At 38.0% G+C, this 11,829-nt stretch overlaps 1 protein-coding gene across 1 annotated transcript in view; it reads left to right on the top strand.

Moving 5' to 3' along the window:
• LOC144366911 (uncharacterized) overlaps window positions 1-10,596 on the top strand; it is a 28,391-nt gene extending 17,795 nt beyond the window's left edge. The window contains exons 4-5 of the transcript XR_013426088.1: window positions 5,417-5,572; window positions 9,815-10,596. The gene's annotated coding sequence lies outside the window, so the exon portion shown is untranslated. The remainder of the gene's footprint in view (window positions 1-5,416; window positions 5,573-9,814) is intronic.
• Window positions 10,597-11,829: the final 1,233 nt, after the last annotated feature.

Below are 11,829 nucleotides of genomic sequence, written 5' to 3' on the forward strand. Positions count from 1 at the left end.
TTACTGTTGAGAGCCACAGCCAAAGGGGCCCCAGCAAACTTCCAGCTGCCAGCAAACTTCCAGCTGCCGGCTGATGATTGGCTCACAGCGGCCCCAGCAACATCTAGCTGATTGGCTCCTCTGTGGAGCTGCTCATTGGGGTACTTCTTTGGCTCCGCCCATGCAACCCAGCCAATCGGCCTCAAGAGTAGGAGGATTGTGGGAGGTGGAGAGGCTGGTGTGGGGGTGAGAGGCTTGTGGGAAGCCGGTGGTGGCAGTTGGGCTCTGAAGGTTTTTTTTCCTGAGGAGCTGTTTTGTTTGGCGTTTGTAGTTCTAAAAATAAAGTTAGTTTCTTTTGACAAGTGGCTCCTGAATTGTGCCCAGCCAGACTGTGGCAACTTACAAAGCACAAATGGAAAGAATTAATAAGAATTTCAAGAATGAGGCAAAAAGACGCTAAACCCAAAGAAGGGGTCACTTCTTTTTTAAGGGGCAGAAATATTTGAAAAAATTACAGTTTGGCCAGAATAGTGCTAGTAAAACTGGGGCTGCAGAAGTACTGGCTGTTAAAGAGATGAAGCCACTAAGAAGATGCTATGTACTTTACCCAAAGGAACCTAGGGTCTTTTACCAGGATAATTAAACATTGAAGAAGAGGCAATGATCAAGTATTTCAGGGAAAACTGACCATCTGTTCTGAACTAATGTTGATTCCAAGAGATCCAGAACTTCACTGTGGCCCTCCTATCAAAGTAGAGGTTTATGGAGGTCAGATGATTAATTCCCAGTAGGTCCAGTGGTTTTTCAGACTCATCTTGTGGTTATTTATTTCCCCAGTTCCAGAATGCATAATTGAGATAGATATATTTATCACTCAGAAGAATTCCCACATTTGATAAAGATCTCTGGGAATTGAGTAATGACACAGCTGGAAAGTTGATCTACCTTTGAAGGTGCATTGTTGGCCTTACCAGCTAAATGTAAATTACTTCTGGTAGGCCTTATTTATAGGTAGGGAGAAAGAGACATTTTCCAGATAAATAGCTGCATAATAGGTCAAAGGAATTATGGTAATCAGCTCAAGCAAAAAAAAAAAAAAAAACACAACACACATCTGGTACAGCAGCTGCAATTGGAGTCACTGCCTGATTAAGCTTATGATAATCAACCGTCATTCTCCAAGATCCATCCATCTTCTTAATAGACCTAATAAGAGAGTTAAATGGACATATGGTGGGAAGCACCACCCTGAATCTTTCAATTCCTTGATAGTGGCACTAATCACTGCAGTCTCTCCAGGGAAGTGATATTGGTTTTGATTTACTGTTTCCATATAGAAGTAGCTTTATTGGCTTCCATTTGGCCTTTCCTTAAACAATAGCCCTCATTTTACAAGCTAAGAAACCTTTGGGATTCCATTTCAGCTATGGTACCAGATAAGGTTTCTTTGCTTAAACAGATTTCCAAGTTTTCTGGGACATGTTATGCAGCTATTGATCTGGCAAATTCCTTCTCCACAACTATCCTAAGGCCTACCAGAAGCAATTTTCTTTCAGCTGGCAAGGTCATTGATAAACCTTAAGGAATTATTTATTTGTTTATTTATTTATTTATTTTTGCTCAAGGGAGAAATTACAGGACTCTGGTGAAATCTTATCACAAGCTACTGTTTTTAAAAAGATATAAATGGATATGTTTATGTCATGACTATGAAGACATTAATATAAAAACAAGGGATCAGAAAATCTAAAGTATCATTGGGCAAGATATTCTTGAATGTTACTTATTTCTTGAGTGAATATATGCACTCGGTTTTTCTGCTTTGCTTTCTGCTCCTTATTATCAAAGTAAACTGAAATAAAAGTTGCCAGTTATATCCATGCCAATGACTTAATGCTGTGCTGTCTTGAAACTTTTTCTGCCAGACTAACTAGTTCATCATCTTTAAATTCAGCTTCCCAAAAAGTCTTGGGTCATGGGCAAAATATAGACAAGTTCTTTGCCAGGATTTAACATGAATGACCCTAGTCCAATTTATAATAAAATATTCCTTCCCTTCTGAAACTTCATAAGCCCAATTTCATGACCTGATCTTCTGAATTCCCAACAGAATTGCTCATTAAGCTCCATTTGCAACTTTCTAAAGCTTTTCAGTCTTCTTGTCCAAAGTTTTTCAAAGTCCTCTAGCAAATGAGTTCCTGATGCTTCTCAACCGCTTGGTCAGCTTAGCCACAGCAACAACCCCACTCTCAGTTCCAATTTTCTGTCTTTGATAGTTTTCCCTCACTGTTACCAAAAGACCTGACAAGAACAACTTAGCAGATAAGGAGTTTATTTGGGCTCATGGCTTCAAAATTTCAGTCCATGGTTGACTTATTCTATAGCTCTGTGCACAAGGTCAGTGTTATGGTTTGGATATGAGGTGTCCTCCAAAAGCTCACATACTAGACAATGCAAGAAGGTTCAGAGGAAAAATGATGGGTTGTAAATTAATCCTCAATGGGATTAACTGAGTGGTAACTGGAGGCTGGTAGGGTGTGGGTAGAAGAAGTTGTTAATTGGAGGCATGGCTTTGGGGTATATATTTTGTATCTGGAGAGTGGAGTCTCTCTGTTTTCTGATTACCATGATGTGAGCTGCTTCTCTCTGCCACACTCTCCTGCCATGATGTTCAGCCTCACCGAGAGTCTAAGGAATGGAGCTGGCCATCTATGCACTAAGACCTCTGAAACTGTGAGCCCTCAAATAAACTTTTCCTTCTTTAAAATTGTCCTAATCAGAACTTTTAGTTACAGCACCAAAAACGCTGACTACAACAGTGAGGCAGAACATCATGGTAGGGGGAGTGTGGTGGAGGAAAACAGCTCAGGATATGGCGACAAAGAAGTAGAGGGAGAACACTCCACTCATCAGTGGGATAATATAAACCCTAAAGTTATGACCCCAGAGATCTACTTCTTCTAGCCACACACTACCTACCCACAGTTATCACCTAGTTAACTCATATCAGTAGATTAACACACAGATTAGGCTACTGATCTCATAATCTAATCATCTCACCTCTGAACATTCTTGTATTGTCTCACATATTAGCTCTTTGGGGACATCTCATATCTAAATGATAACACACTGTAAGCTGCTACATTAAATCTATAATCTCTGCTTTATGGGCTTATATCAAAAAAATTAGCCTCCTCTAATTTTATTTTCCTTACCCCATTATCACATGCCTTTAAAATCTATCCCATACATGTTCCCTAGACCTCTGCTTGCATGAATTAGAAAACTCAAGAAGTTTCTTTGGAGTATAGCACACCTCATTTGTGGGTCACACAATGTACCTGATCTCTAGGAGCCTATTTGGCTATAGGTCTAGAAGCAAAAGTGAGCAGTGAGTGTGGATCCAGAGGAATATCAGGATTGTCTTGCTCTGCAACTGAATCATGGAAGAACACTACTGTTTCCATAGACAATGCAGGATTGCTGCAACTTCTATTCAGGAAATGTTGTCTTTAGTTGAATCATTTCACATAGTAAGAACATTATTTAACTGTCTGAGATACTTGAACAAGAAGGATATATTTAATTAGCTACCTGGTATTGCCCTTATTTCACATCAACAATACACTTCTTATCATAAAGATGTTCACCTTTCACAGATTTTCAAGTAATCTTATAGGAAATTCAGTTCAGAATTTTTATCCTGGACCTAGAGAACTTCATTCTAGGATTTTCAGTTTCATGTCTATTATCTGCTGTCCAAAGACCAGGGGCCACATGTAGTGGATAAATAGTAAAAATTTCAAAATAAATGTTTAAAGTGGTTCAAACGTACTAGGCATGATTGTAAGCATTCAACTTTTATATAACTCACTTAATCTTTCTAATAACTCTTATTGAAAAACACTGCTGAAATGTACATATTCAAGTACAACTGCAGCTGTTCTGTTTATGCAGTTTGCCAGAAAAAAATATTTTTATAATATCAGCATATTTTCATTCATACTGTACTTAGCAACAAGTATGAATTCCATGCCCACAGATTTTCTGTAACATTCACATCCCATGTTGGTCCAGACTTGGATTTATTGAAGGATATTCATAAAAAATCTTCTAGTTATTCCAGTGTACAAAAGTTAAGTACAGAAGAAATACTAACCCATGTTAGAACAAAGTAGTTCATGCTGGTATTTACAACAAAGCTGTCTTGTGCATTATAGGAAGGAAGTTCATCATTCCTAGATTCTGCCCACTCAATGTCTGTAGCTTCACTTCTTCCAACACCATTGCAATGCCCTCCCCATCTGCAATCTTTTTCTTCTAAACCACTCCTGGACAAGCATTGGCCATGATTGAGAAGCACTGGTTTGTTGTGTCAACTGACTCCCTTCTGTACATACATTTCTTGCATGACCTTGCTTGAGGATGTTACTATTTGAAGCTCTTCAAAGTGACAATAATTGCAACATATAATTTCAGGTAAACACCGTACATGCAAAATTTTAATCCTCAGTTTTCCAAAGGACCTACATGTCCTTTGTTCCCTATAAAAGTAGAGGAAAAAATACCTACATATTTCTTGTGCCTCTTCCTCCCTCTGCCTGAAGGAAGAAATGTTATGTCACCTGCTCTGGTGACATGGATAACTCAGTGTTTGGAAATTGCACAAGCATGGGGCTTCCAGTAAAACAGTGTCATGTCCTTTAACCTGGGATGACCGATGGCATCTCCAGAGGTAAAAAAGGAATCAATGATTATTTATTTATTTATTTATTTTTAAGGGAGAAATTATAGGACTCTGGTGAAATCCTTACACAAGCTTCTGTTTTTAAGAAGATATAAATGGATATGTGTCTCTCATAACCATGAACACATTAATATGAAAACAAGGGACCAGAAAAACTAAAGTATCATCAGGCAAGATATTCTTGAATGTTACTCATTTCTTGAGTGAAATACACAGTCAATTTTCCATAGTTTGCCATAACTTTGTCAGAATTTGCTTAAGAACAGTGACCATAATTATATTAGTTTGTCAGGCTACTATGACAACATACAACAAACTGGATGACTTAAACACAGAAATTTATCGCCTCATAGCTCTAGAGTCAAGAATTTGGATGCCTCTCCCGTATCTTCCTTTAGCATTGATGTTTCTTTTTCTTTTTTCTTTCTTTCTTTCTTTCTTTTTTTTTTTGTGGCACTACCCTCATCTCCATCTGCCTTTATATTCACATGGAATTCTCCTGGTGTGCATGTCTGTGTCTGTATCCTCCCTTCTTATATAGCTCCCACCATAATGGACTAGTAGCCCACCTATGATTTTATTTCCACACAAGGACACAGTATTAATGCTGGGGGGCTTGACTTCAACATTTGATTTGGGGGAGGCACAAGTAAACCCTAATAACAATCTATTTGGCCTATCTGCTTCCAGGAGAAGATCAATCATTAAAACAGTGGTGCCCATGGCCTTATATCCAGTTTAATAGATTTTCTTATGAATCCACCTTAAATGTTTCCCAGAAGATGTGAAGGTCATTTATTCCACAAGCAGAGGAAACCTCAAACTGCTCCACCTACCAGGATTATGGTAAGGTCCAGCAATAATTGGGAAAAAACTAAAAACAAACAAACTAACAAAAAACACATTTGGGGCCATTACAGAGGACACTGTTTCCTCAAAACAAACTTTGTTCCTCTTTGCTTGAATATTGTATGAATTTTAACCTAAACAACTGCAGAACAACACTCAATTTTAAGTCCCATGTCGTAAATCTTGAAAATTGATCTATTCACTTAGAAGAGGAGGCCGAAGTGTTCTGATTGCTCCAGCAAGATTTCATGGACTTCATCACTTCAACCTTTCTTAGTATGTGTTCCTTATGAATCTGAAAATTAAATTAAAAATTGACTTTTTAGGGATTTAAACTAAAAGAAATAATCTGGAAAAATAAAATGGAAAATGTTTGCACTTAAGGATAAATGGCACAATAAAAATGTTTTAATAATAGCATTATGTTGCAAAAGGAAGAAAGTACAGGAAAGATTAATAATAAGATTAAATAGAGTTCAAGTGTTGGGAGAAATATATTTCATAAGTAAGGAAAGTGCTACTGAGATCACTTTCCAATCAATCTCTGTTCCAGAAATGATGGTTGACTGGACTTATTTAATTCCATATTCACTTTTGAAAAGTAGAATTGATGGGTCAATCTATACAACCATTGATGTAAGAGGAACTGGGAGAGAAAGAGCTTAATGCACTGTCAGAATTTTTGAACAGCTTTGTAATAATGACTGGAACATGCACAGAGAAATAGATGCATCTTTCATGCTAGGGAAAGAGCTATAGAACTAAAAATCAAGTGTACATATTCACCTGCATCCAGGCGCTTTTGTAATATCTGTTTATCAGATGATCATTCTGGCAAGTTCAGAATACCATAAAAAGTTCATTTTATGTGAAGACCAGTTCTCAAACTCAGAGAGTACACCTTGAGAAAACATAGGGGACATCAAGAACAGGGTGCAGGTCCTTGGGAACTGACAACCATTAATCAAAAGTCTTCAGTCTTCTGATGACTCAGTACAATGCAGGGTTGGACAGCTCTGGATTCCTATACCTCAGTGAAAGCTGAAGAGGACAATGCAAAAAGATTGGGAAGCATTTACAAGAGTAGGAATTGAGAGGACTTCTGGCAAAAAATCAACTGGAGTCTTAGAGATTCACCTTTGGTATAGAATCTTTTCAATCAATATACTATAACTGCTTTTCCAGTCATCCTCCTTTATTGAAGCCTACCTGGCTTTCCCTCCCACCTAGAAAATGCTACACTGTCTATAAACTCCCACATCTCAAGGGGTAATAAAGAAGCCTGAAGCTTAATTTTCTTTAGCTTCACTTAAAAAAAATCTGTCTTCTTAGAATTCAACATAATAGTCATTCAGGGGTTTGGGAACTGGCCGCCATTAGTTAAAGCACAAATGGTCAGATCTTTTACTTAAAAATGGCAGTCAAAAAGGTCCAAGTCTTAGTAACACTATGGAAGTACAGAGGGGAAAACTGGAGACTTGGAAATCATCTAGAGTAAACCTAACATTCTTCACCTCTGTCAACCAAAGTTCAGAGTTAAGGCATTACCAAGGGAGTAAGAACCAGAGCCCTCATCTATTGTCCTCTCTAGGACAGTCCATTCCCACTGCCAGCTCCTCTACTTAAAACTCTTTTCATGACAGACTAAAAGTACAGGAAATATACAGGTTATTCTGCTTTGATCAATGAGTTAAATGAAATTTCCTGAGAGCTGCCTGGATCTCTCCCCACCACACACCTCTCAAGGTGAAAGAAATTCAATAAAAGATTTTTTCATGTTTTAATTTCCTTCCCCCCTGAGCATAATTGTCCAGTTGGGCAGGTCAACAGGCATGAACAACAAATGATTTTAAGTGAGCAAATATGTCACAAAGCTGAGCAGTATCTGTTAGTCACTCATAATATAAATAATATTAGATTCCTCTTTGTAAAATATTAATTCTATTTATACTAATTTCTAGGAATATCAATTTGTTTGTGTGGGTTGCATACTTATACCTAAAAATAGTATGCAACCCACACAAACAAAAGACACGATTTTCATTGTTCTATGTCTCTATCTAAATAGATAACCCAGCTTTATGGTATTACCATACTGTCTCAATATTGCTTTGATTTTCAATCAGCCTGACACTTCTGAGTTTCATCTTCAGGAAGCTGAATTGATTTTCTAAGGTCCCCAAGGAAAATGCTCATATTTCACATTGGTATTACAAGATCTATGGCTCCTCATTCCCCTCACTCCTATCTTCTGCTCATTGCCACAAAATTATTTGCGATCATTAAAAACTTCCCACTGGATTCACATACCCTGATTTCTGGACCTAATCTTATACGTGTTGTTTCAGAACAAAATAATTAAACTCAAATATCTAGGTGATAGAATGATCAGTGTCCCCCAAAGGTTGATACATTGAGAGCTTGGTCTGCAGGATGGCAGTATTGAGAAGTATGGAATCTTTTTGAGAGGTGGACCTGGTCAGTCAGAGGTCCTTAGGTCATTAGAGAATTGCCCTTGAAAGGAATTGTGTAACCCCAGTCTCTCAGTTCCCCAGCTTCCCTGTTCATGATGTGAATGGATTACTCCAACACATGCTCTCTAACACTGCCACACAGAGCCCTAGGCAAAGGAAAACAACAATGGAGCTGTTTAGTCTTGAACTAGGACCTCCAGGACTGTGAGCCAACATAAAATTCTTTTTATTTCTTGAGTAGTCTCTGTCAGGTATTTTGTTACAGTGATAGAAAGCTGATTAAGATACCATATCCTGTGACATTGGGGTCTTTTGTCTATGAATAGGTTAACACTACTACTATTTTGAGGGTAGTGACTACATGGTCCTTGGAGGATGTGAGAAGAGCTATCTTCTTTGATTCTATCGTCACTATCCACTTGTGACTGTACCTTCTACATGTCTTAGCATTTATTCTTAAGCATTTATTCCAGGGTTCCAAAAATGGGAGTCCATGTCTCAACACTAACTCTCCTCACACAGACCCTATCCTGCTCTGGCCTCTTCTCCCACCAAGATGCCATAGTCTGCCTGGTCATGCAGGTGAATTTTAACAGAGAATCTGGGATCATCTTAATCTGTTTATGACATTTCCATTATAGTGCTAAATTATTTACCTGCATTCATTCAGTGAATATTAATTCAGTACCTACTGTGTATTAGGCCTTGAATTAGACAGATATAGTAAAAAAACACTTGTACATAAGTGAGATATATAGATTTATCAAGTATCAGTATGAATTATAAACTAATAAGTACTTGAATAATCACAGTATACTTATGCTCTTATTTTATAAACATGGAATATTTTGGTTGGCTTTTTGTTTTAATTAATGTGCATTTGACAGATGATCTCTTATATTTGGGCTTTTATACTCAATAAATCTGGATCTCTGTAAATTAATGAAAAATTTATTGCACATCTCCCTTTCTGTTTGAAGCATTATTCATCAAAGGAAATCACTGTTCTATAATCTGCCTTGATCGCTCTGTTTCCAAGGAAAGAACAATTTTATCGAGTAAAACATTTTTCTAGAAGAGTAGTTACAGAACCTCATTTTATAGTTAGGAGGCTGAGTTTAATAATGGCAACACAGAAAGAAATTCAATAGTGAAAGACCTAGCATATGTCAGGGTCTAACTCCAAAAACTAGCCCTGAAAAAAAAAAGTTAATTAAAATAAGGGATTACTTTGAAATTCCTCAGGAACTATAAAGTAACTTATGGATTTTTTTTACTTTTACACAAACTCTATCCCAGAAGAATTATGACTAATTGTCAAACATCATGGGAATTATTTCATCTATTTTTACAGAGGTAATGCCACATAACAGCAGAGCACTGCCAATAATCAAGTAAAATAATACAAAATAAACAGTATTTCTGCTCATGGGCCTATAAGTCAGTATATAAAATAAAATATTCCAGATATTAGAAAATGTTATGTCAGAATGTGAAAGAAATGCTGCCAGAATTAAATGGTGTGATCTGCTAGGGGTCGAGGTAGAACTCGTGGTATTTATACCACTTTGCATTAGAGAATGTTATTTTTGTTCAGCACCTTTAAAGGGCCTCTTGGCAGCTCTCTGCAGTGGCAAACTGTGTTCTCAGTTAGCATCTTCTCCCCAGGACAGTGGAAGCTCTGGGCCTCACCTGTCCTGCTTGCCCATTTAGTGTGTACACCTGCCTAGGCTGAATAGCTGAACTACTCATGTGTCTCCCTCAGGCATTGGACTAAGACCCACAGAATTTCAGCCTGAAGCAGCAGTGATCCTTGAAAATAGAAATGTACAGAGATACAGGAATAATGAGATCAACTGAACTTCCATGGGTGATAAAACATAAAGAAATGGCCTGCAGAGGAAAACAGGATGAGCCGAGAGGCAGAGGAAATGCTTTGGCTCTTTTTGGATTACCCCCACACTCTGCCCTCAAGATCGGGGAGATTCTACCAGCCCCACTCCCAGCCTATTAAATCTCCTTCCTACGTTTTGAGAAGTGAAATGATAACTATTGCCTCAAACTCATCGTGTATAATCCAAGAGTTCAAACTTAAAGTGACTAGAAAATAAAATTAGTATTAGTTTTCTGTAAGTACCAGCACTTTTGGAGGGATGATGGACTATGAAATGAATTTAAGAGATACTTGGGCATGTTTTAAGTTATGTCCAAGATATAAAAAGAAATACATGTCCTCCTGATACATGACTGAATTAGAAGTAACTGTGGCCCATCGTGGTGGTGACTGCCTGCTTCCAGAGCACCCTCATCAATGTATTTTCCAGAGCAGCTGGAGGAACAACTGGGACACCAGCAGATTAGTGAATATTCATGAACTTCAGCTGCTGCCAAGGTGAATCTTCCCAAATCCTGATTATGTTTATTTAAATGAAACATCTGCCAATAAAAAAGAGGCATGTTTATAGTACTGTACTGCCTTGGCTTCTGTTCTCTGAATAACAATAATCTGATACTGGCTGTATTGTCCTCGGTGGTGATTTTACTTTGTTACAATTACTGTTAAGTCCTAAACCCTTTGAGAGGCATCTACTGTACCACTGATATTGCCAGTAGCTGTAGCAATAAAAGAGCTGTCTGTAGTCTTTCCTGTTGAAAAAAAAATGGTTGATGGGGGCAAGGGAAGAACTCAGGAAGCAACTCAGTTTGCTAACATAAACTAAGAGAGCATTTCTTTCCAGAGTTTATATAGTAACCTGTGAGAAGCCAGCTGAGAACAATAGGAACACTCTACAAATCCCACAGATAGGAGCCGCCCAAGTGTGAAGTGTTGTGTTTTTTAAATATTCTAGTTAACAGTAAAAAAAAAATTATGCCGTTGGTAACTCTCTGGAGATAGAAGAGATATATAAAGAATTTCAATTTATGCTTCCTGAGTCATATTGTTTTCATGATCCTAAATATAACTTTGTTTGAACAAAATGGACCATAATAAAAAAAATAAAACTGAAGGTCCTTCATGTTTCCATAGGGCCCAATCTGTGAGAGACACTCTTTCTAAAGGTGACTGAGATGAGACAGGCATGATCTCTGGTCTTGGGGAGTTTACAATCTAGAGAGAAAGGAAGATATATATTCACCTACATGTACTGAGCACCCACCTTGTGGAAATCATTGAGCCAGGCAGTGGATATAATAGCGAATATAACAGCACTGTCCCTGCCCACAGGAATGCACTAGTTTCCCAGAGCTCTTAACAAAGTGCCACAAAATACCTACTTTAAATAACAGAAATTGATTCTCACTTAGTTCTGGAGTCTAGAATTTGGAAATCAAGATGGCGGAAGGGTCATGCTTCCTCCAAAGGATGTAGTTGAGGATCTTTTCTTGACCCTACCAAATTCTGGTATCTCTGGGTGGTCCTCGGCTTATATGAGCACCTCCCCATCTCTGAATCTGTCTTTACACAGCCATCTTTCTTCTGCGTCAGCATTTTCTGGTTGACTTCTTATAAGGACACAGGTTATACAGAAAGAGTAGTCTTCCTCAGTCCAGTGTGATCTTATTTGAACTAATTATATCAGCAGTGACTGTAGTTTTAAATAGGGTCAACTTCTGAAGTATTGGCATTTAGGACTTAGAACATCTTTGTGTGTGTGTGTGTGTGTGTGTGTGTGTGTGTGTGTGTGTGTACGTGGTGGGTTGTACATCTCTACCCATAACATGTAGCACTTAGGAAAATACGCTACTTATAAAAGTGGAGCAATCACATACCCGTAGAAA

The sequence above is a fragment of the Ictidomys tridecemlineatus genome, chromosome 9, assembly GCF_052094955.1.
Source record: "Ictidomys tridecemlineatus isolate mIctTri1 chromosome 9, mIctTri1.hap1, whole genome shotgun sequence".
Classification (NCBI taxonomy): Eukaryota; Metazoa; Chordata; class Mammalia; order Rodentia; family Sciuridae; genus Ictidomys; species Ictidomys tridecemlineatus.